Source organism: Gorilla gorilla, chromosome 1 (genome assembly GCF_029281585.2).
Source record: "Gorilla gorilla gorilla isolate KB3781 chromosome 1, NHGRI_mGorGor1-v2.1_pri, whole genome shotgun sequence".
NCBI lineage: Eukaryota > Metazoa > Chordata > Mammalia > Primates > Hominidae > Gorilla > Gorilla gorilla.
In genome coordinates this window covers 176,103,129-176,129,476 of record NC_073224.2, presented here as the reverse complement: position 1 = coordinate 176,129,476, position 26,348 = coordinate 176,103,129, and the positions used below count along the sequence as shown (strand labels likewise).

At 39.3% G+C, this 26,348-nt stretch overlaps 1 protein-coding gene across 3 annotated transcripts in view; it reads left to right on the top strand.

The window, feature by feature from the left end:
* ROR1 (receptor tyrosine kinase like orphan receptor 1) overlaps nt 1-26,348 on the top strand; it is a 406,019-nt gene that overhangs the window by 75,555 nt on the left and 304,116 nt on the right. The window contains exon 1 of one of the 3 annotated variants that reach the window (XM_055364815.2): nt 761-5,087. The exons of the other annotated variants lie outside the window; for them this stretch is intronic. The gene's annotated coding sequence lies outside the window, so the exon portion shown is untranslated. Of the gene's footprint in view, nt 1-760; nt 5,088-26,348 lie in introns of those variants that run through there. 3 annotated transcript variants of the gene reach the window in all.

Sequence of the window (26,348 nt, the reverse complement as noted above, 5' to 3'; positions counted from 1 at the left end):
TAGCTTGTATTTACTTTTGGCTTGGTACCATGCCAAGCACAGGGATGCAGAGGAGTTTGTGATGGCCACCAGTCTTATTTAAAATGCCTAAAATAGGGTCAGGAGCAGTGGCTAACACCTGTAATCCCAGCATTTTTGGAGGCCGAGGCTGAAGGATCACTTGAGCTCAGGAGTTTGAGACCAGCCTTGGCAACATAGTGACACCTCATCTCTACAAAAAATAAAAAAAGTTGGCGGGGTGTGGTGGTGTGCACCTGTGGTCCCAGCTACTCCAGAGACTGAGTTGGGAAGATCACTTGAGCCCAGGACGTCAAGGCTGCAGTGAGCAGTGATGGTACCCCACACTACAGCCTGAGGGACAGAGTGAGACCCTGTCTCAAAAAAATAAATAAAAATAACTAAAGTGCTCCGCAACAGTGGATGGATTTTTGTTTTTCCTACCATCTCAGATTCCTGGATATCTAGACCAATCCATTGCTAAGCCATCGTGCTTTGTTTTCTTTTTTAAACTTTGAAATATTTTAAGTGTACAGAAAAGCAAACAAAAGTGACAAAACCCATTTCAGATACAAATATTTTTTATTTGTTTCAGATTTTTAAAAGAAATAAAACATTATAGATACAACAAAAGCTCCCAGTGTACCCCTCCTAAATCCTGTCTCTTTTCTTCTCCAGAGATAATCTGTCCTTTAAATGTGATGTCTTTTCATTCCCATGCATGTTTTTATATTTTTGCTCTCTGTGCATAAATGCACTGAGTGCTACTAAAAATAGTGCTTTGCCTATTTTAAAATTGTGTATAAATGGGAACTTACTGTACCTGTCATACATCTTGCTATTTTTGCTCAATGTTGTGTTTTTGGTATTAACCTTGTTAATTTAGGAATTGCATGTTGATCTAAGAAGTTATTTTAGTTGCTGTGCAGTAGGTATGCTATTGTGTGACCATTTCACAATTAATGTACCCATTCTCCTGTCTTCATTTTTTGTGTATTATAAACAATTTTGCCATGAAAACTTTGACTTGTCTTTCTGTAAAAATGTGTGAAGTTTTTCTAGGCCAAATACCTAGGAACAGAATAGAGTATGCATGTCTTCGGCTTCCCTAGGTGCTGTGGAATTGCTCTCCAACGGCCTCATGCCAGTGCGAGCTCGTTCCTACAGGATATAAGTTCCCGTTGCTCTTTACCCTTTCTAACTCTTGGTATTGGAAGTATTTTTAGATTTTGCTTATTCAACAGGTATGAGATAAACTATCACAGTTTGGATGTATAAAGATATGTCAAGTTGAGTAAAGATGTTAGAGCAAAGACTGGAGATTTTTTTTTTCGTTCTCCTCCTGTTCTAGCTGTATTGTTCTAGCTATATTATAGGGCAGATTTGAGTTTCTGCTTGGGTAGAATTATCCTCATCAAAGCCTACTTTGGCCCTAATTAGTTTGCTATACATCCATTGTACACAGAACACATTATGTACATTTCTAAGGAATTGAAGAGACAAGGTCCAAACTTAGAGAACCTATGTTGGGGGTGCATAGCAGGAGATACTGGGGCCCAATTTACAGTAGGTTCATTGCACTGGCCAGTGAATTCAGGGACCTTGCTCTCTATATCAGCAGAGATTGCTGCCTGTGTGGTTTTTTGGTTTTTTGTTTTGTTTGCTTTTTGTTTGTTTGTTTGTTTGAGACAGAATCTTGCTCTGTCTGCAAGCTGGAGTGCAGTGGCACGATCTAGGCTCACTGCAACCTCCATCTCCCGAGTTCAATCAATTGTCCTGCCTCAGCCTCCTGAGTAGCTGGGACTATAGGCGTGCGCCACCACGCCCAGCTAATTTTTGTATGTTTAGTAGAGATGGGGTTTCACCATGTTGGCCAGGATGGTCTCAATTTCTTGAGCTGGTGATCCGCTAGCCTCGGCCTCCTAAATTACTGGGATTACAGGCGTGAGCCACCGCGCCCGGCCGCTTTTTGGGTTTTAATGTCCATAAAATGAGAGATTGCATTAGTCATTCCTTCTTCAAGTGCAGATTTTCTTTTCTGCTTTCAAAATTCCATGCTTCTAAGTGGCATTGACCCTTGGGGCTTTAAAATGTCTTAAAAATCGCTAATACTTAATTGGTATTGAGAACAGAGGAACTTAATGCAGGAGCCACCACTAAGTGAAGAGCAGTTAAAAAATGCTAAGAAGTCACCTTCAAAATTCTAATCTAATTAAAATTATGTAAAGAAAGACCACCATCACTCATGTATAAAGATGACAGGGAAAAATTACAATGAATAGACTGTGGGTGATTATTCCCCTCATTGCCCTATTTTTCTGTTTTCCAAATCTTTTTTAATGGTCATGGAGTAATATTCTTGGAATAAAATAATAAGCATATGCAAACAATTATAAGCTCATTTGGTAGGAAAATAAGAATGTGATTTACACAAAACATGTGCTGGGCAAAGGGGAGAACACCTGTATATGAAAAATGATTTGTAATGATTTTGTAAATAATCCTATAATCCTTCCTTGGGTTAAGGGTTGGTGGATGATAAGTGTTTTTCTTTAGGTTTTGCTGCTGGACAGATCCAGGGAAGATGGAAGACAAGTACACTGGCATCTTACCTAAAAGCAGTGGCACAGCAGATGGTAGAACAATTTGAGCTTCGCTCATTGGATTTTAAGACCAAAAGAAAAGGCAGAACTAAAGAGATTTTATTCATTAGGTCACGTAGATATTCCTATTCCAAAGGCATATGACAAATCCTTCAGAGTTGAAGTAATCATAATGCCTACCATATATTAAGCATTAAATATACATATATTTTTCAATTCTGGAATAGCTGTGAATGTGGGAATAACTGTACTGACTGACAGGGGAGAGATCAGATAGTTTAAGAAACTTGCCCCATATGCACAGCTCATCAGTGGTGCTGCCTGGACTCAGCCACCATCTGTTTCACTCTGCTGGGGCATACATGTATGTGTACCCTTGCCCTGGCAAACTCTTCCTTTTGTAGAGCTGAAGGCAGCCCCCTGCAACTTTCCTATGTATTTATTCTCATCCTGCCCTCCTGAGCACCCAGCCTTAGAAGTCTGCTCCCTCTTTCACACAACAGCCCTTCCGATCTTCAAAGAAGGCTATCGTATCAATTTCTCCACTTCTCCCCTCTTCGGTCTGTCATCTTGAAAAAGCTCAGAGAGGTGTTTTTATTCACAGATGCCTTGAGAAATTTCATGGTTTTTAGACTCATGCTGAGTTTGTCCAGATGTGCCAATATTTGTCTTATATGATACAAATTAATTGTCCAGAAGAGGAATAAACCTTTGTAGACACTCACTAATGCAAACCAGTTCCTTTGAGTATTGATGGAAGGAAAAACACTAAAAAATGAAACAGATCATTTTCACTGGGAGAGTGTAGTTGTTGAATTCACATTCTACTTTTAGGACAAATCTGTAGCATGACAGTTCAGTCTTACCACATGTATTAACCATGGGAAACCTAGGGTGACATTTGTAATAGAGTCCTGCTTTTCTGTAAGGACTTTATACAGATGGAGAAAGTATGATACTCTTACATTTTATTACCAAGTTCTGTGGCCCAGGGTTTACAGCATAAGGTGGCAAATAATTTAGCTCCCCTCAGATTTGGAAGAGTAACTGTTATTATTATAAGTAAGATTTAAACTTAGGGACAGGTACATACTCTTTAAGGAGAGTTCTAAGACTGAGGTGTTGTATCATTATCAGTACCTGGCATAAATATATGTATCTGAGTTCTCTTTGAGAATCATAAGGGAAAAGATGTCTAATATGATTTAATCTCAAGACACTAACAATGATTACACCTATCCCCTGCTCCCAGCATCATAGTCACCAACTGTGGCAACAGCTGCTGCTAATGTTTTTTGAACTCCTGTGGTATGCCTGGTGATGTACTTTATATCAGCTAGCTCATTCTCAAAACTTGAGAACACACTACATATACCATAGTAAGTACTATTGTTAGCCTCGTTTTATAGATGAAAAAACTGAGAGGTTAAGTATTCTGCCCAAGATCATATATAGGTTGGGTATCCCTAATCTGAGAATCCAAAACCCAAAATGCACCAAAATCTGAAACGTTTTGCATGCCAACATGATGCTCAAAGGTGCTGCTTGGAGCATTCAGATTTTGGATTTTTGGATTAGGAATGCTCAGCTGATATGAACACATATATTCCAGAATCTTGAAGACATCTGAAACATTTTGATCTCAAGCATTTTGGGTAAGGGATACTCAACCTGTATCTTGTATATAGTAGAGTGAGAGTCTAGCTTATGCTTTGCTCTTATATCTTGTTTCTTTCTTCAGCAAAATAGTCTGTAAATTGAACATTAAACAGTGCACTGGGGACACAGTAAGGAATCTTTCATTACCAATGGAGCATGAATGAAAGTTTCCAAATATGAGGTTTCCTTAGTGAAACACTATTTTTAGGAAAAACTATTAAACCAAGGCTTATGATAAAGGATCATTCCACATCCAAATATACCTCTCCTGTATTAGCATAATTCTCTACTAAAATCGCAGCTGAAGTTCATTCACTCTAAGAGATGGATAAAAACCATACGGTTTCATGTAAAGATCACCAGCTTCCCAGAACTAGGATGAAGGGAATTTTAACTAATGCTGCTGTGACTGTGGCCTAGCCTCTTACTCTTTCTGGATCTCAGTGGGCCCATCTGTAGAATGTGAGCATTGGCCTCTGTGATAATGAATGTTCCTTCTAGCTTTGTATATTGCATAGTGCATGACTGCTAGCTTCAGGAAAAATAAAACGTTTTCAGTGGAAATATCAGATCACCAACCTGATTCCAATGAATTTTTTTTTATTCACTGAGGTTTTCTGTCATATAAAAATATGTGACGTATTACTGCTCTGCTGCCCATCTATTTAAGGCATTCCTCAATAGACTTGTCAGGGCTTATCTAAATCTTAGCACCACTTATGTGTGGCTGATTGCTTGGCAGGAGGAGGTTCCTGCATTTTCTTCCTCCTGTGTATTAGTGAATTGAAATCAAGGGAAAAACTGCTTGGCTTTCTGCTTCCTTCCATGGTAGGTAGACTTTTCTACATATTTTCCAGCAGTTCTTTTTGACAGCCAAGTCTGGAAACAGGGCAGGATGGAGGTTTTACAAATAGGTGACAGTTGTTTGTCTCATGAATTTCTTCTATTTCCTTTCCCTAGTGGAGTTAACTGCCTCCTTCCTACAGCAATCTGAACGTACTTCCATCACAGAGTATCTAGCAGTGTGAGCAATAGCCATTTCTCTCTTTTACCTCTTCTGGATTCTAAACCCATCATAGGTAGAGATAGAACATGTCTGTGCTTAGATAGTATCTGGCACATACAGATTGCTCAGTTAATGGTGAATGAATGAATAAAGAAGAAAAAGTGATGAAAGAAGAAAAACTACAGTCGTCTCTTGGTATCTGTGGCACATTCGTTCCAGGACCCTGATGGATGCCAAAATCCTTGGATGCTCAAGTCTCTGATATAAAATGGCATAGTGTTTGCATCTAACCTACATACATTCTCCTGTATACTTTAAATTATCTCTAGGTTACTTATAATACCTAATATAATATAAATGCTATGTAAATAGTTGTTACACTGTATTTTTAAATTTGTATTATTTTTTATTATTATTTATTTACTTATTTTTCCAAATATTTTTGATCTGTGGTTGATTGAATCCATGGGTGTGGAACCTGGGGATATGGAGGGCTGACTATATATACTAATGAACACTACTTTGGATTATATGAAAATACCCATTTATGAAATGGACAATTCAAATGTTTCCTCTTTGACTGTTCTTAACCTGACCTGCCAACTTGAAGTAATCTGTTCCTCTCCTCTAAACAGTTATGTGTACTATGTGTTTGGTAATTAATTATGTACTGACTCATGACATTTGTTTCTGTTCTTATAATACTTTTTGATTTTCAAATACCTTATGACTTTGTTTTTTATTACAATTTGTTTTCCCATCAAGATTGTAAATTCTTGGAGGCAAGGGCAATTATTAAATACTATATTTGATACTTAATTCGCTCCTCTCCTTTGGGGGCTCCAGTTACATGTATATTAGGCCAGTTGAAGTTGTTCCTCAACTCACTGATTCTGTTTATTTTTTTAACTCCCTTTTTCCCTCTGTATCTTATTTTGGATAGTTTTGATTTTTGTGTTTTCGAGTTTGCTAATATTTATCCTCCGCAATGTCTAATCTGATGTTAATCCCATCCAGAGTATTTTTCATCGCATACATTGTAGATTTCACCTCTAGAAGTTTGATGTAGCTCTTTTTTTTTTTTGAGACGTAGTCTTGCTCTGTTGTCAGGCTGGAGTGCAGTGGTATGATCTCGGCTCACTGCAACCTCCGCCTCCCTGGTTCAAGTGATTCTCCTGCCTCAGCCTCCCAAGTAGCTGGGACTATAGGTGCATGCGACCACGCCCCACTAATTTTTTTTTTTTTTTTTTTGTATTTTTAGTAGAGATGGGGTTTCACCATGTTGGCCAGGATGGTCTTGATCTCTTGACCTCGTGACCCGCCCACCTCGGCCTCCCAAAGTGCTGGGATTACAGGTGTGAGCTACCACGCCCTGCTGATGTAGCTCTTTTTCATATCTTCAGTGTCTCCACTTACTTTTTGAACTTAGGGAATATAGTTATAATAACCATTTTAATGTTCTGTCTGCTAATTCTAACATCTGTGTCAGTTTTGATTGATTTTTTTTTCCTCCTCATCAGGGGTTATATTTCCCTGCTTTATGAATGCCTGGTAATTTTTGATTAGATGCCAGGCATTGTGAATTTTCCTTGTTGGCTACTGGCTACTTTTGTATTCCTACAGATATTTTTGAACTTTGTTCTGGAATGTGTTTAAGTTGTTTAGAAGCAGTTTGATCCTTTTGGAAAGTCTTGCTTTGAAGATTTGGAAGACTGAAATAGTTGTACTTAGTCTACAACTAATTATTCTCCATGACAGTGAAAACACTCTTCTATGTGCTCTCCTCGTGGCCTGGGGAATCATGAGGTTTTCCAATCTGGAAATATCTTTTTGGATATTTCTTTCCCCAGTGCTGGGTAGTTGCCACACATGTATGCACTGATCAGCACTCTGCTGAATACTTGAGGGGGATTCTCTGTGGCTCTTTCTGCAGCTCTCTTTTCTCTGATACTTGGCCTTGCAAACTCTAGTTGCCTTGATCTCCCTGGACTGTTAGCTCAATTCACTCAACTCAGGCAGTTCACTGAGCTCTGCCTGAGTTCTCCCTTTTCCTCCAGACACCTTGAGCTGGAAATTCTCTCAGGCAGTAAGCTGGAAGACTCGTTTCATTTGCCTTCCTTCTTCCAGGGATCACTGCCCTTTACTGACTGTTATACCAGTCTTGACAATTATCCTGTTACTCCAACTTGGCCAGAAATGGAAGTGATACATTTTATTCTTTCTGTCTGAAATAATCCTCCATCCCCAATGTTTAAAAACTGCCATCCTTGACTCCATGTGACTGTGTTAGGAGCCCTTTCTCTGGTCTGCCATCATACCTGTGCTTACAATAATTTAGTGCAGCACTCCTCTCCCTGCGTTGTTCTTGCATTTTTTTTTACCCTCTCTTTTCTAGTTAGATTTTGTTTCCTTGAGGACAGGGAATGTCTTTAATCTCGGGATTTCTAACACCTAACATAGACTCAGGTGTGTAACAGTTGCTCAATAAGTACTTGTTGAATGAATGAATGAATAAATAAATAGGATTCAATTTTCAAAGTATCTGTTGTTGAACAACTTTCAGAAGTTTTTTTTTTTTTACAGAAATGAGATTAGATATGCATCTTCATATATGCAATTGAAATCTCTCTTAAATTTCTAGATAATCAGTTGTTGTTGATGGCTTGGACATGGTTTTTACCTATTTATTTTTTGTAGCCTCTCCTTAGAAGGTGTTAATAAAAGCCACCTAGTTGATGCTTGAAACAACACGTAGAGGTAAAGGGACCAAGAATAGAATAGCCATATTCTATAAACAAACAAAATGAAGACTAACTTTTAGGTATCTGTTTTATGATGGACCCTCAGGTGTGGTATATCCCAAGTCTGCCAGGAGGTTGTTCTTATCTGAAGTGCCTTTTCCATGTTGGATGTACTTAGATGCCTTTTATCCAGGTAGACTCAGATGGTCTGCAAACAGCTCTATGGATTTGGCATTGGAAAACCTCATGGTTCCCCAGGCATGTGGAGAGCACATAAAAGAGTGTTTTCTCTGTCATGGAGAATAAATAGCTGTGAGTCGGTGCATTCTTATCAACTGGAGACAATTGACAGTGGATATGTGCCACTAGAGTTATGGTCAAGTGCAAGTTCATACTATATTTGGATCTTTAAGAGTCGGTAGAATGAACCATATTTGGTAAGCCTCTGAAGACTGTCTTGCTCCATTTCCTCAGCAGCTCTTGGTTACCAAAGGTGACTCTGGAGCCCCACCTCCAAGTCCCCATCCTGCACAGTTGGCATGATGGAAATGGCTTGAGGTTCTTGTTCTTTCAGATTCAGTGTTTTCATCTGTGCAGTAGGATATAAGTAGGATAAGATGTAATTTGTCAGGTTGCTATGAGGAATAAATGAAGTAATAAATGCTAGTTGCCTATCACAGTTTCAGGCACATGGGAACCCTCTCCCCATTCCCCCAAACTTAATTGAAAAGATAGCCATCAGCCTCTGAAGTTGAATTGTGCTGAGTGGTTACTAACATTAAAGACATATGGAGTTATTGTATCTGTATCTTTCACTTATCAGCTTTTCCTTGAAGGTTTAATGTGTGTTCCTTTGCTTTTAGGCCCCATGTTTATTTTCCTGAAATGGTGTCTTCTTGACTTAAAGTACAATCTTTGCTTTTTTATTCTTTTTTCACTGCTCTTGCCTGGTGATCCTGTTGTTTAAAGACATCTCCATCCTTCCCTATCCTTTCCCTTTCAAATCTATGGCCCAGACTGGGGGTGGCTTTAACTAACAACAGCACTTTGCATTAGTTAAGTGGAGTGGAATTTCTCATTCTACCTCTCAGCTATTGATGAAACCTTTCCCTGATGCACAAATTAAGACTGGGTGTATTTTGCATATTTTCCTAGAATGACACAGTGATTCTGTGGCTAAACCAAGATTAGACCCTACCACTTTAAAAAATCTGACTTTTTGCTTAAAGCGTAAACTGTGTTGCTTCTAAAACTACTAGTTGAATTTAACTTTCAAGTGTACTTTGTATTTAAATCTGATGATAGTGTTGTTTTTCCTTTTGTTTTGTTTAGATGAGGGTATTTTCTTCACTTCCCTGACCCCTAGTGCCTCAGTGACCTAGGCAGCAAGTTTTTTGATGCTGTCCAGAATGCTAATTAAGATATTTATTCTCTTTGGCCCTATTGTTTATGATACTTGTAATTATGTCTATTAGATGGTAATCTCTGTTATCTCCCACTATACTAAGTGTACTACTCTGCACATAAAGAAATGTGTGAGTATGTGAATGTATACTCACACGTTTGAATAAATGTGAATAAATCAATATATTTATATAGTTACTCATTTAAATGTGTTCTGTCTTGGGATGTGAGATGGGATAATTGAATAAGAAATTAGCTGTGTGTGTTAAGGTAGTCAAAGTTTTTATGGTACCTTTGTACAAACTGCCCCTTCTGTTGTGTGTGTGCTGACCCATGTCATGATGCTCAGCATGACTGGAGGAGTCCTGGTGTGTTTCTGTCCTCACTTGCTCCCTGGGTTGGGCGCCCCTCTGCAGGGTACAACCAACACAGTTGTATGAAGACCCTCTGACTTTCATTTTCTGGCCGGCTGGGGGTTTTGGTGTTGAGCGCTTTTAAGGAAGACAGTCACCTTATCCTACTCAATGTTTTCTTGAAGTGCAGGCCCTGTGAAGATGAAGATCCCCTATTCTATTTTGGGGACACTTTTGTGATGCTTTTATCTGTCTCTCCAGAGTCTGATTTAATGAAAATATGTACCTCCCTCACCACATTCTGCAAAGCTTGAGTTTTTAAAATTTAATAGTAAATATGTTAGTACATGTTGATTCTAGTGCCCAGCACATAGTTTCTGCTCAATACTTAGCTATAATTATTAGTTTATTTAAATTGCCTTAATCATTCATGCAATAAGCAAATGTACCCCCTGTAGGCTGTTCTCCAGATCTGGGATACAGACATGGGTAAAGCTTGGAGCTTGTGTATAAGTAGCTGGGTCAATCGCCTGCCAGTTCACTGGAGAGATGCCATGCTTGGAGGGTGGACTGACTGTAAGGCCCTCCCAGTTGTCAGACTCTAGGCTTCTAATGTGCCCTCCCTCACTGTACAGCTGGTCAATGCATGGCACTAGAAAGTGCAAAGGCTTCAGTGTTGGATGAGTGTGGATTTGAATCCCAGCTGTGTTGTGGACTAGCTCTGAGCTTCAGTCTCTTCCTCTTAAAATGGGAATAATAGGGTAGTTGCAAAGTGTCATTGTTAACTAGGCCCTGGGCTAAGTTCTTTACTCTTGTGATTTTATGAAATCCTCAAGTAGCCCTGTGAGGTGTGTCTTGTTAATATCTGTATTTTATAGATGAGGAGCCTGAGGCACAGAAGGGTGAAGAAACTGGCCTAAGTGGTAGACCTTTTCACTGAACCCAGGCCTATTAGAGAGCAGAGGCCACATTCTTCACTGTTATGCAGTGTCATGCTATGTTATCTGTCCAGACATGTTACGATTCCTGGCACACAGGATCAGAGCAAATAGTAGCTATTATTCTTATTACTATTATTGTTCTAAAATTCAGGCCTTTCTTCACCACACTGACACTGAGTAATATATATTGTAGCTGTTCAATAAAACTTTATTGGATTTAATTGGTTATGAATTTTATGTGTGGGAAGGTGGTTAACTTTCCTATCTGTAAGGAGAAATGCTCAATAGAATATCTTAAAATGGGGGAAGTTATGAAAATATAAAATAACAATCAGAGAGACAAACCAGTTTGTGAGATTCTGTATTAGAAAGCTGGAAAGAAGTTTTCAGTAAGAAGAATGGAGGCTGGGCGCAGTGGCTCACACCTGTAATCCCAGCACTTTGGGAGGCCAAGGTCGGCAGATCACGAGGTCAAGAGTTCGAGACCAGCCTGGGCAACATGGTAAAACCCCATCTCTACTAAAAATACAAACACACACACACACACACACACACACACACACACACACACACACACACACACACACACAATAGCCAGGTGTGGTGGCATGAGCCTGTAATTCCAGCTACTCAAGAGGGTGAGGTAGGAGAATCACTTGGACCTGGGAGGTGGAGGTTGCAGTGAGCAGAGATCGCACCACTGCACTCCAGCCTGGGCAACAGAGCAAGAGTCTGTCTCGGGAAAAAAAAAAAAAAAAAAAAAAAAAGAAGAAGAATGGAAGGGTACAATCTGGTGGTAGACACCATTTGAAAATATTCTGTCTAGCAAATAGTGTTTTTGAGTAAAAGAAATAGACATGACAAATCAGTTATGTGGCCATCCCTTATAACGATGAACAGATAGGAGGGTGTGCAATCTTTAAAGTTTAGAAACGAATTTGTCCTTCTGACATCCTTCCCTTCTCTTGACACACGGTTGGTAATGGCCAAGATTCTGTTTTGCCTGATGGAGTTTTGAGTGAATTAAATTAGGTTGTCTTGAAAATAGCTGGGCCAGAAAATAAAAAGGTTTTCTCTCTTTGGAAAGGGGCTTTACTCCAGGGAAGAACACAGCTGTACAGGAGGAATCCGGGACTGTTGAGTCCAGAAACTTCGATCCTTCTCCACCCTTTCCCCAGTGTTTCACCAGCAGAAAAAGAATGTTATTAAAGTCTGTGATGAAACAAAGCTGCACGCTGAGACGTGGCTGCCAGAACTTTTATTTTTATGGTTCTCTTGAGTTTGGGGAGAAATAATTAAATGTTGCAAATGTAAAAATTGGGAGTAACATTTTCCATTTTGCCAATAGTCATTCCTTTGGCTTTCCCTTGGATTTTATTTATTTCTTTCTCGTTTTAGGCATTGCTCTGTCATAGCCTGCTTGAGTGTTGTGTCTCTAGGAAGGCCAGAACACCAGGTTTGGATGTTACATAGCCAAGAACATTGTGTAGCAGTGCTTGGTTTTGCCACAAGACAGGTCTGTAGGAAATACCACTGCCACTGCAGCGGAGCACGTTGAACTGACTGTGCTCAGGAATACTTCACCAGTAGGCTTACTGGAAGGTGTGTCTTTCTGCATCTGTGATTTGCAGAGGGGCATATGATTGCCTTGCTGTTGGAAACATAGGAAATATGGTTTTTGGGGATTCTACTTTGAAATAATGGTACTCGTCAATGCAGTGGGAAACTACAATATCAGGATATTAAGAAGGGGTTCAGAAGGTTTTAGGAAGTCTTGAAAGATAAATGCCCATTCCAATTGAGCCAGTAGGTCAGTTGTCTTAGGGTTTCTGTGATAATATAGGACTTTAGAGTGGAGACGCCTTTCCTGACAAGTCTAGGGTTGATTTTATGTATTTGCTAAGATTTATTAAAATAAAAAATGGCATATTCTATAAGGAAAAATAATATTAATGGTATTTTAATTAAGCTTAAGCAATAAATAATGGTTATCACATAATTTTTATTTATTATTCTTTACCTTATTTCAGGGTCTGTCTTACTGTGAAGTTTCAATAAAATGCTTAGAACTACATTTTCCTGGCCAGGTGCAGTGGCTCATGCCTGTAATCCCAGCACTTTGGGAGACCAAGGAGGGTGGATCACTTGAGCTCAGGAGTTCGAGACCAGCCTAGCCAACATGGTGAAACCCTGTCTCTACTAAAAATACACAAAATTAGCCAGGTATGGTGGCACATGCTTGTAATCCCAGCCACTTGGGAGGCTGAGGCAGGAGAATCGCTTGAACCCAGGAGGCAGAGGTTGCAGTGAGCCAAGATCATACCACTGTATTCCACCCTGGGAGACAGAGTGAGACTGTCTCAAAAAAAAAAAAAAAGAAATACATTTTGTTTTATTGCAGGCAGGATACATTTCAAGAGGCTTACTTCACCTTCTCTGTCTGATCTCCGCCAAATATCTTGGCTTTGTATTTCCCATAACCCATCTGATCTTCATGTAGCTGTGAAAGAAGTATATCTTTGAAAGCAGAATTTTGAGTAAAGAAACCTGAGAGTTAGGGAGAGATGACCAGGTTCCATGGCTCCGTGTTAATTTCACCTTCAAGCCACATACTGCCTCTTCTTGGGCCCTTGATCTACTGCTGAGCATATCTTTTTCTTTCTTGGTGTGAATTCTGCCTCTCAGTATAGGTGGTATTTGTTAATTTAACTCTGACATAAACATGGGAACACTGCGCCTCAGTGTCATTGTCTGTAAAATGGGGTTATAAGGTATTTTCTGACCTACTTAAGGTTACCGTGAGGATTAAGTGATAATGTACAAAGAAGACTTTTAAAAATTAATATTGGAGTATAGTATAAGCATAGTGACATACAATGAATTATAATCAATAATAAATTGAATTTCACTTTGTGACCTCATAAAATTTGATTCCTTTCAGCTGTATCAAGGACAGCATCTTGCCTAATCACTTTTTGTTTTAGAAAAGTTAGATGCTTGTCCAATGTCACAAAGCAAGTTAGGGTAGAGGTAGGGCAAAAGCCCTGATCTCCTGACTCCCACACCAGCAGGATGCTTAGTTGTGATTTCTGCCTTGCTTTACCACTTGTGTCATCTTTCAGTGAAGGAGGTAACTATCTCTTCTTTCTTGAGTTAAAATAATACCTTAGTAGAAGCAAAGAACACTATCACTTTAGTTCTTTTCAGCTTTCATTTGCTGTTGCCTTCTGTGTCTAGGCATGCTGAGCTGGCATGAAGGTGACAAGTATGATAGATTCTGGCCTCTAAGGGGCTGTCAAGTCTAGTGAAAGGAGGTAAATGAGTAAACAGATAGACACTTCGGAGCCTGAGTTTCTGGTGCTGGTCCTTACACACAGGGTCTATCTGGGCAAGTCATGCCTGTCTTTGGGCTCAGGTTTCCCAGCTGCACATTGAGGTCCTGGACTAGATGTACAGAATGATCATGATCACTGAGGTTCCTTCTAATTTGTCACCATCTATGGGTCTGTGATAATGCAAAGCTGTGTGCTTGCCAGCTGAAACTGAAATGAAGGAAAGCGATTAATTCATTTCACAAACTGAAATGAAGGAAAACTATTAATCTGATGGGGTATTTTTCTTTATTTGTGATAAGTTTCACAGACTACATTTTCCAGCATTCAACACTGCAATTGTATTGTATTGTATTGTATTGTATTGTATTGTATTGTATTGTATTGTATTGTATTGTATTGTATTGTATTGTATTATATTGGAACATAGATGGCGATACTTGTTCAGTTAACCAAATGGTCAACTTTGCAAAAATAGCAGAAGTGGACATCTCATGATGATTTAATACAGGACACAAAAATCAATGCTAGCATTAACTACTATTCTCGGCCTTTCTGCAGTGTTTTTCTGATAGGAACCTTTATATTAAACCACCTTCTTTTTTTCCTAAAAAGGACCATAGAATAATAGCAGCTAGCATTTATTTGGTGTTTTCCTGTGTGATAGGTAAGTGTTGTTTTAAGTGCTTCCCATATAAAAATTCATGTAATCTTTACAACATTTTGAAGTAGGCATTATTATCATCCCTATTTTAGAGATAAGACAACCAAGGTACAAGAAATTAAGTAAAACTTATTCAAGATTACACAGCTATTAAGAGATGGAGGCAGGATTCAAACTCAGGCGGTCAGCCTCAGGCAGCCTCATGTTTCATGGCTGGACCATTGCCTAAATGAAAGCTGCTCACTCTCAGCCTATTGAGAACCTGGAGAAACTGGCCTTGTTATGAGGCCACAGGCTAAGAAAGCAGTTGTATCAGCTTACTTGTGGCTCTAAACTTGGCCAGATCCTCAAGTCTAAGGATTCTTACTATGCACAGGTGTTCTCAGTCTGGATTCATGTCTCAGGTGACTCATGAACCCTTGGAAATTGTGTGCCAAATGCATTTATGTGTCCATGTGTGTTGTGTTGGTATGACGGGGGGTAGGTGGTTTGGTGGTTTTCTGCACAGTATCAGCAGAGCCTCTACTCTGTCACTGGCAGGATCCTAGCTGTGCAGGCGTTTGTCAGCCCAAATCTAAATCAAGATTCTGGGCTGGGAGTTAGGATATAGCTCCCCATTGAGCAAGTGAGTGGCTATAGGAACTTGGAAGAACCAGGCTTTCCAAATGTCCTCCCACCCCTTGGAACTCTGCTGCTGTGGAGCAGTTGTACAATGTCCTTTTCTCTCTTTGAAGCTTTCCAAATTTTTCAATCTTTTGTTTTTTGCCTCCAAATTTTGGAACCTCAAAATTTCATGGTTTGTTTATTTATTTATTTATTTATTTATTTTCCTTTTGTTTTACCTTCTCCTTTCTGGCTTTGTTCAGAAATCAGGTATCAATAAGCTTTTTATTACTCATCCAATCTGTGAGCTCAGTTTCCCATTTAACTTTCATGAATGTTTTCTTTGTTAAGATGGGTCCTTTCAAACCCCTGTAAAGAATGTTTCACTATATACAAACATAAAAACGAAGTGTTAAAACTAGAAAATCCAGCTGGAAACACAATCATACATATACATTTTTCCCTAGGCAATTTAGCTTCATAGAAATTGAGTGCATCTGCAAAGGAATTTTTTTAAAAATGTTATTGGTAGTTTTGTTATTTGTATTACCTGTTTGGTCCTAGTCTTTATAGTTGATTACTCTAGGTAGGTCTTTTTAGGACTGAAAATAGGTCACACATATCATAGTGGTCCCAGTGTTAGAGAGATGATAAAATTCTATTACAAAGTAGTTTTGTCATGCTTTTGGTCTAAATGAGTAATACAACTAGCATGTCCAGTGTCATTTTTGCTGTACTCTGGAAAACTTTTACCATCTATCTCATCCTTATATACTGCAACAAACTTCTGATATTATTTCAATTGCAGTTCAGGCATTGTCCTCGACACAGGCTTAAGTTCAAGTCTCAGCTCTGTTACTTACAAACCATATGACTTTGAGCAAGTTTATTTAATTTTGTGGAGTCCTTTTTTTTTCCATACAAGGGGAAAACAATAATTACATGTTGCTCAAAGGGTTATGAGGAGTGAGGTCAGGCATGTTTATATGTTTCACTCTGGCGTTTTGCAGAATAAGCTCTTGATAAATGATGCTTGTGTTATTGATTCTCATCATCATCATTAATATGTGTAATAGGCTAGGTACAGTGCTTGGCACATAGCGGGCACTAAACAAATATTTTATTGGATTTGATTGTACATAGCGCTTGTGACTGAATCAGAGGTTGCCAGGGGTAACTTTTTGCTCAGTAGATTAACAAGGAGGAAATTGTTGAACAGAACAACTGATGGCTCTACCTTTAAGTCAATGAATTTCATAGTGAAGTGGTCTTGAATGCAAATGATGAAATGTGGCAAGTCTGGTGGAGAAAAAAACCCAACAATCTTGAAGCTGTTTTAAAGAGTAGCAGTTGCCTAGTCACCCCAATTGCTGAAATTTTCCTTCTCTTCCTTGAATAAGGAGTAGAGAGGGGCAGAGAGGTTGCTGGTCATGTTCATTAATTTTCTTTCAAGAACTGCCACATGTCACCAGTGGTGCCCCCCCAGCACCAGTGCTGTTTGGCAGTCTTCTCTTTGCCCTAGAGAAGCCAAAATGTTAAATTGGTGGAGCTTACTAGATCTGACAGAGAAATTCTTCACGTCTGGCCTGGATGTCTAAGTAAATTTGGTGTACTTCTTGTGGTCTGGGGCAAATGCTGGAAGCTATTAGAATTCTGAACAAAACCCTCCATTCAAAGACTGCTCGTTTCCTGCTGGGGTAATCCAAGTATCAAACATTAAGAAATATGGGCAAGGCAAATGTGGCTGCTCATTGCAAAACCCACCAAGGTGTCTACGACATCTCCCCAAATGACTTGGAATGTTACTTCCACTTGATCATCTTGAATAAGTGGTTTCTTTTGAAAACAAGAGCTCTACTTTTCCTACACCAAGTATAGATGAGAATTGGCTGAATTTCCTCTTGTCAGTCAAATTTAGGAGAAGAAAGCTTTCCTCCTTCCCTTGAAGTTCTAGGGACCTAGACTTTTTTTTTGGTTTTGTTTTATTTTGTTTCATTCTCCTTTCCTTATACATTTCCTTCTGAAATAAAAAAAGTATCTTTCATTAGATGTAGTTGTGGATCTATTGTTTTAGACTAGGCCTGCTCAGTGGCTGGAAACGATTTTATTAAGAAGGCTTTATAGAGAAGCTTTGGTTTATCTCATGAAATATCTGAGTTTGTCATAAATTGTTTCCTTTCTGTACAGAAAGTTATTTTCTGTGAAATTCCAGGTGTTCTTTTACATAGACTTGAAAGGAATAGATTTGATAGTCCAGGTTTTTTTTTCCCTAAGAAGAATATGTTCTTGTGATAGATTAATTGAGGATGAAATCAGATAACATAGATGAAATCACTGGGTAGGCATAGTGAAATCCATTATTTTAATTAATCTAGCTACAGTGTTTGTACAGCCAGCTATGCAGCTGAAGGCTGCCATGTAGTAGCTGCTACACTGTTTGGCTCCTGTACTTATACTGTATGGGGACCTCTTTCTTAGACAGTCTCACTCCTGCTGGACTGTAAACTCCTGGAGAACAGGGACAAAGCCTTGTTCATTAGAGTATTCCTAGTGCATTCCACTATAATAGACACATAATTAATACTTTTAAAAAATGAACAAATGAATAAGACATTTGTACAAAACTTGAGTGTTAGACCAGGTGGTTTCACAAAACAAAGCGCTCACGGAGGTTTATTGGCCTTCCTCCTATGTCTTTGACCTTTTCCTTAGCTTGTGTCTATGCTGTGTTTCCTGTCTACGAGATGGTGGAGATGGCGAGTCCAGTTTTCTTTCATCTTGAAAGGATTCATTCAGCTCCATTACTTAATAGTCCCAGTCATGTTCCTTTCCCCCTAGAATCTGTGTATGAGATGTGAAATCCATGAAAAGATAATGTTGAATGGGAAAAATTAACCTATTTTGATGACTTTTAAGGAGTTCTAACTGTGCATGATAGCAGGCGACTCCCTTGTCAGTAGGCAGCAGGCCTGTGTTATGTCAGGGGTAACGAGGTGGTTCACTTGTGGAGAGTTTTCTGTCTTTTCTTCCAAGTTATGCTGACCTCGCCGACGAAAATATTCCCCATCTAATAAAAGTCAGAGCAAATTTATGGGCCTGCCCCTGACCACTTGTCCTTTATCCTTTAAAAGAAAAAATAAATCTAGGATAAGATCCATAGGTTACTGTTGGACCATGGAAATGATGGGCAGGGGCCAAATATCCCACCTTCCTTGGTCTGCTTCTCTTTTCCCGATTCCGGCTGTCTAGGGGATGCTGAAGCTTGTGGCATGAGGGTTACTGCCGAGCATGGTCATGTCGTTAGTTCTCTTTGGAAACAAGCTGTTGCTCTCCCTGCCTGGAGGGCCACACGCCTTGGCACCACACTGAAGAGATCCCAGGCGTGGCTGGAGTGAAGCTGCTAATGAAAAAGCAGCCATGGCAGGTCAAGACGAATCAAGCAAAAAGGAGGACATTCTATAATTAAAGATTCAGAGAAATACTAGCGCGGTTTTTGTTGTTGTTGTTGTTGTTTTGTTTTTTTGTTTTTGCCAACGCTATGACAATTGCTCTTTCTACCTGTTCCCATGGGTTTTCTGTCGTTTTATCACTCATTAAACAAGTGTTTATTAAATCTCTACTTTCTGTGTGCTGCTTACCTGTGTGCTGTTGAGCATACTTCAGGGATTACTTAAAGCATCAATGAGTGTGCGATGACTCAGGAATGAGTCGGGTCCTCAAGGATCTTGTCACCTAGTAAGAGACAGAGAAATATGAGGCAGAGGGAGGCTGGGCCATAGGATATGGCAGGATGCAGAGCAAAGAGCTCCAGAGTCTGATAGACCTGGGATCAAATTCAGGCTCTACCACTTATGAGCACATTTGGCTTTGGGCAATTTACTTAATCTTGAACTTCAGTTTCTAAATCTTTGAATTGTGCATAATACACAGCGTCCTGGATGGGTTGTTTTAGGATTTGAAATAAGCTGTGAAAAGGGCCTGGTCTAGAGTTAGCACTTGACAAATGGCTGCTCTTATTATTTTATTATCTCTGGCGAGGTGCTGATAACCATGTGAGTTCAGGGGAGGCAGTCTCCACCCCCTGGACAGAAGTGAGAGGATCAGCAAGGGGATCAGGAGTTTCATGGGGCACATGCATCTGCACTGAGCTTGGGAGAATGAGTAGGATCTGGGAATGTCGTGAAGGAGAATAGAGAAGAAACTTTATTCAAGACATAGGTTTTTACATATTTTGTTTTGTTTTTAGCAAATAGGCACTTATTTTGCATCATTTTTATTTGCAGTTTGCGAATCAAATTATGAGATTACTTAAGCCTTAGCATGAATCCCAGTGCCAACAGTTGTGTATTTCTTTCTTCTGCTTTCTTTTGTTGTCCCCCACAACCTTCTCTGAACAGCATCTATTAAGTGATTGCAGAGTCTCATGACTTGGTTGTATTGGAATCTCTGCATTAGTGGGGACACCCTTCCAATTCCTTGTTAGGATCAAATGTATTTTAGAGAAGGTATCTGGTTCCCAAGTTCTCTGTTGTTTTTTGGAACCATGAAAGCCTAGAGATGTTATGGCAGGATGTCCCTAATATACATGGCAAGCTCTCGACAATGATTATGGCAGTTGTTACTATTACTGATTATTTGTAACTTCTAATAATCCAGAATTTAAATTGGTCAAAGGCACGCTGCTCCTCAGGGAGTCTGAATATACTGGTATCAGCCCAGTGTCCTTCCACGCTGGCCTGCAGCTCATTGTGACTGGGCCAACTTTGGCCTTTGTGCCTGGCTTCTATGCCAACCTGCCAAGTCCTTGAGATGCTGTGCACCTTACTATTTTTTGTCAGGCCTGCTAAGAAGGGGGCTTGTGTCCTACAGATCAAGGACCAATAGGAAGCCCTCACCACAAACCTGATTCACAGTACTCTCTCCTCTTTGCACTTTGCACTGAAGAATCATCCTCTCCTCCATACACATTTTTTCCCCAGTACAGAACTTAGCTTTGTGGTGCTGGGTTATTAAGGAACCCAACTTGTATCCACTGTAGTTGTAATCTTGCTGGTCTTTGTCTGAGTTGCAAAACAACACTCATGGAAGGCCTCATTCAGTTATTCTAGAGCACTTGTTGAGCTCCTAGTAGAGGCAGAGTGCTGTCCAGCAGATTTGTGCCTGATGGCACAGAGAATGATCAAAAGGAATCTTGCAACTGGACATAGTTTCTTTAGACAGAGACAAAGGTAAGTAAGTAACCTCACATAAGTATCCTAACTCTTATTTTCCAAATGTTAATGCTTGACTGGCATGTATAAAGCTAATTTGTTTATAGTTGTGCCACATAATTATACACTCTGTACATAATATGCTTTTGAAATTATTATTTATTGCACAAATATTACAACAGAAACTGAACTCAAAACACAAGGAAAAATGTGTGTGGGCTCACCATTTGTATGAGTAAAACTTTTAATATATTTATGTGTTCACTCATAGTCCTTATCCATGAATTCGTAACTTTTGCACACAGTGGAAATCATACTGAAGATACCATTGGGTGTTCTGTTCTCCCCATTCTCCTCTCCCCATACACCATAATATTATTCATGTATGCTCTAAAGTTTAATCATGTCTGCATGCAGACATTTAGCTATCCTTAGAGAGCCCATAATTTGAACTCTGAGCATCTAGAGGAAGCTGCTGCCCCCAGCCCACTTAGGTACTTTCTTTTCCCCTTGTGGTGAGAATAGGAATTAGGTAGCAAGAGTTCCCAGACTTCATTGTCCAAGGCTATGTTAGTATTTTCATCATAAATCTTGAGGCATCGCCTATTAAAGCCTGTTTGCCTTTCTCGTTAAAAGAAGAGAATTTAGAAGGAAATATTTGAAAGACTCTAAGATGCCCAGGAGAAAGGTTCCAACATTATTACTCTTAGTAGACCAAGTTAGGTGTGGGTATATATTAATAGTAACTAAACACCTAGCAATTTGGTGTATTCTGGAATGCTCTTGACTTGGGCTGAATGTGTCTGATGCTCTAGGTGTTCTTGCTGTCTCTGTCTGTCATCTGCCTGTCATTCTCCTGTGAGGGTAAGTAGTATCCCTTCCCAGACTGAGGATGGAAATGTTGAGGGGTGTAAAATGATAACTCAAAGCTTTCCAAGAGTCCCCAAAGTGTGTACAATGCATATGAAATTCTCCAAAAGGAGAAGAGGGATCTGGAAGTGCCACTGGGAGCGAGAGGCAGGGGAACCAGTGGAGTAGAGGATAGTAGTGGCTTGAAGTCACAGAGCAAGAATTCAAAACTTTGCTCTGGCACTAGCTTGGTGGCCTTGGGCAAATTACTTAATGTTTCTGAATCTTTCCATGAGGAAGATAATTACATTGCCCACCTCACTTGGTTGTGGTTGGTATTAAACTGGATAATGCAAATAATGCACTTAGCACAATGCCTGGCATAAATAATAAGCACTCAATAAATGTGAAATGTCATTGTTGTTATTTCCTGCTTCACATTATAATTTTATTGCTTTCCAGACTGATGTCTCCGACCTTAGGTAGTAGTGGAGTCTGTGAGCTATTTTCAGTATTTCAAAATCTATGAAAAGGAGACAGTTCTGGTCACCATAATAACTACATGACAGATGGAGTCTTTGAAACATGGTACCCTCAGGGGAAGAATCCAGAAGGGGTCCTTTGTGTTGAAAAGTTGAGGCCTCGAGCTGAGGAAGTTAGCAAGTGCTTCAGTGAAAGCTTGTGGGTTTCCAGTTATAATGGGAGTAAATAGAGGGATGTTATGAGCAAAGAACTTGATTGGTTGCTATGAGAGATCGTTCCCCTGTGGAGCATCAGAAGTTGATGCACTCTGGAGACCCCAGTTACTCTGTCATGTTTACCAGGTTGTAGAGTGTGTTATCACTGCCAAGCACCTTGGAAGCAGTGAGAAAACTGCCAGACAAATGGAAACCGGTTTCTCTACCCAACTTGGTAGAACATTTGCTCCAGGCAACCAGACAGGCTCCAGGAGACATTTGCCTTGACAGTGCCTATTTTGTAAAGCTGTAATTTAAACTGACAAAACTTGATTTTGACATTGCAACAAGGTCTCTGTAGACTTAACACTATGTTCATTTTCCCATGCTTATCCCTACTGGAGATTGATGGGTTTACACCAGCATGGAAGCTGGTTGGAATGGAAACCATCCAGAAAACGATTAGGGAGCTTGAAGCTCTCTGAAACTGGGCATAATGTGTATTAAGTCATTATTGTTTTAATGAAACTTGTCTTAGCTGGGGTCTCTTAACCACTTGTTTTCTAGTTATAAATATTGAGTCACTAATTTACACTAATGAGATGCTGTTGAGATTTAACGCCAATCTTATACTGCATTTGTCAAAGTGTAAGAGCTAACCTGAAATGTAGCTTTGCAAAATATTCTATTAAATAAACTTGGTGGAGAAGTAGCAACAAACAAACTGCATGCATTCAGCAGAAACTGTTAACATACACATCTCTGAAGAAATTCATATTTTATGCCAGGGTGGTCTACAGTAGGTCCCATTAGTAAATGGTTAAATATCACCCTTCCCTGGTAAATCTGAATACTTTTGTGTCTGTTGTGAAATGCTGTACACATCCTCTTTTGATGATCTGCCTGGGAATTCTCCACTGTGAGAATTGTCTCTTAAAAATGGGAAGCAGCAAGGCATAGTAGAAAGAATATAGGCACTGGTGACACATATATTTAGGCCTGAACCCAGCTCCCAGTTGGTGGCCAGGTAAGTTCTTTAACCTCCTTTTGCTTATTTTTTTTTCTCCCTGCAACATGGGGTTGGTAGTACTTATAAGGCAGTGCTATCCAAACACTTAGTAGAGGTGATAATGTAAGTAGTGAACGTAGCTCCTGACATATAGTTGGTGTTCCCTAAAGGATAGATTGAAAGATATGCACACCACCAAGTTGAATTCCTCTCAGATTTGTCCAAGGCCACCCAGCCTTTCTTGGCCTTTTCTCCCATCATTGGTTAGTGTGTGTTCTTGAAGGCAGTCTGATTTTATCCTTGGCTTAAAAAGTGGGGAAATATTTAGGAAGCCTAGCCTAATGCAAGAGAACTCATCTATCTTACTGTAGGATCAAATACAAATGGTTTTTGGATTGTCCATTATTTATCTCTCACTTCTCTTCATTAGTGGTGCTAATGGAAACACAATTATCTTCATAGACTTTGTTAGTCACAATCTCTTGGCTTCTTCAAATCCCACAATAGCAAGAATATGTTGTGGTTTTTATAATCTCTTTTGGTTCCCCAAACCCAAAGAAGGACAGTGAGAGGGTGGGAGATGATTTGAGAGGGTATTTACATTCCCAGGATTTTCAGATATATTTATGATTTTATTTTTTTGGAGACAGTGTTCCAATAGAGAGGTATTCTGTCTTCTCTTTTCTTTTTTCTCTTCTCTCTCCTCCCCCCAAATCAGGTTGTAAGTGATGTGAGAGACCTACTGTGAACTGCTGTCACCAGATCCTGCTATGATTTCTCTTTGTTCTTAGTTCTGGAGTCATCAAGGCTACATGGAGACACGTACCTTCCACTGATATGTTTGCTCCTTGATTCAGGGCTGAGTGCCTGTTTGAGTGATTCTGGCTACAGCTAAATGGTATTTCTGTTTCCAATAGTATTGTAAACTATAGAGTAAGAATTTTGTTGTTGTTGTTGGGAGAGTTTGTTTTTCTTCTTAGTGTATTATCTCCCACCCCACTCCTCCAACCTGTTCTTTAAAAAACAAAACAAAACTAACAAACAAAAACTTGCATTGAAGCAACACCCAGAAGGAGTGAGCAGGCCTAGGCTGGAGTCTTATCCTGACATGGTAGAATCCTGTTACTGTCTCTTCGTAGATTCATTTAAATTGTTTTGACTGATTCACGCAATCTCTCAGTCCGTTGATCAAGTCAAAAGAAAAAGTATCACTAAAAACTCACAGGATTGGTGCAGGTAGAATATTCTTTATCTATGGAAAATTCATTATCCTATCTAGAAGGATGTCTTGAAATAGCAGAATATTTTTATTATGTTTTTTTTCCAAGTAATACATGGTTCAAGAAAAAAGAAATTTTAAAAAGCCACACTAATAGCAAAACTAAAATAAGCATGAATCTTAATTTTAACAAAGATTGCAGTAGTCCATGGGAAGGATCGTCTGCCTTGAATTTAAAACCATTGCAGTGGGTTTGATTGGTTTTTTTACTTGGAAGTGCTCATATTCTGGAATGTGTTTATAGATCTTGACCTTAGATACTTCTCCTGACTCAGAAATTGTAAAATGTTTTGCTAGAGTAGCCAGTGGTGAGAGACCGCTACTGCTGTATGTTGCTCAGGGCTAACCTGTTAAGAGCTGGTCTTGTCGCTCAGAGAGAACCATGATGCTGATGCCAGTTTCTTGTTTATGTAAAAACATTTAAAAATGGGCAAGATACTCTCTAAGTACAAGATAGTTATTATTGAGATATGTTCATGAATAAATTAATGAGAGAGGAACTTGAGATAAAGGAAATGGAGGAGAGAAATTGCATTTTTCCTGCATAATTACTCTCTTGTTTTAGAACACAAGTAGTCCTTTGGCATATTTTCAAAGTGTGGTATGTTTCACTTTTGTTTAAACTTGTCAAATTCTCAATGTAAAAGCCATTTAAGACTTTTTTTTCCTTCTTTTTTGAAGGTTGCTTCTTTTGGCCTCTTAAAGATAATTAAGAGCTGTAATTTGTGAGGATTTTGATGGCATTTTTTGGCAGTGGTAGTGCAGGACAGGATACATGAATCATAGCATCTGCTTATTAGCAAGGTCTCATAGATCACTTGTCCAACTTTCCACCGGGTGCTGAGATGGTTGGTCTCTATTATCTGTTCTTCCCACTTCTGCTGGATACATTCTGGGAAAAGAATTTCATTGATGAGTGAGCTGTACTTCCACTTCTGAAGTACAAAAGTTATTAAGCTAGGGAGCATTTTCTCCATTTGACACCTACAGGCCACTCAGTAAAAAAGCAAACGAATGGTGAATGAGTAAGGTCCCTGGGCTGCTTCCTACTTCTTCTTAGAGTGGTTAAGGCCCTCTTGACATTTTTGGAGGATGATAAATGTGTGCCCTTGAAGTTTCCTTGTCCAGGCCAAACAGCCCCAATTTCTCCATGATCTTTGGACATTGCTTCCACATTTTCTCTCCTTCTTGCTCTCCACAGGGCAAGTTTCATTTCGTCAATTTTTTTTTGTAAAATACTGTAAAGATATCTGAATGAAGTAGACCAGGTATAATCTGATAAGCATAGAGTATGGTGGAGCATTTCTTTTAAGGTTCTGGGTATTGTTATTATCCTACTAATAGAACCAGCATTTGCTGGACCTTTTGGGGCCACCATGCCTTAGACAGGTAGATAATGGAAGGGCATAGAGAACAGCCTGAAGCTGGCTGTCTTGGTTTGAATTCAGACTTACCATTTATGAAATGTTTGACCCTAGGCAAGTTGTTTAACCTCTCTGTAAACTTGTCCTCATTTGTAAAGTCGGGGGTAATCATAGTACTTATTTATACAGTTATTATAAGGAGTAAATAAATTAGTTTGTGCTGAGTGCCTACAACAATGCCTGGAGTGAAATAAGCACTCTGTGTTAGCTTTTATTGAATTTACGATGAAAAACATCCAGGTCTTACTATCTGAAGTGCAGTTAGTTTTTTCAGCAAGGCTTTAGAATTAGACAGGGCTATGTTTAAATCTTAGCTCTGCTGTGTGTTTTGGGGGAAATTACTTTGCCTTTCTAAGTTTCTGTTTCCTCGTCTGTGAAAAGGGCATTAAAGAATAAAATCAGTTGAATTTCTGAGCCCTAATTAAGATCCTTGAGGGCAGAGCCATGGTTTACACTTGCTTTTTTTCTTCTTTCTTAACTTTACCTGGTATGCCATGTTTATAATCACTGCTAAATTAAAACAGTAAATATTTAAACTGAGTTTTCCCTTCAGTCTACCTTGTAGTAGAAAAATTAAATACTTCTATGTTACTTAAA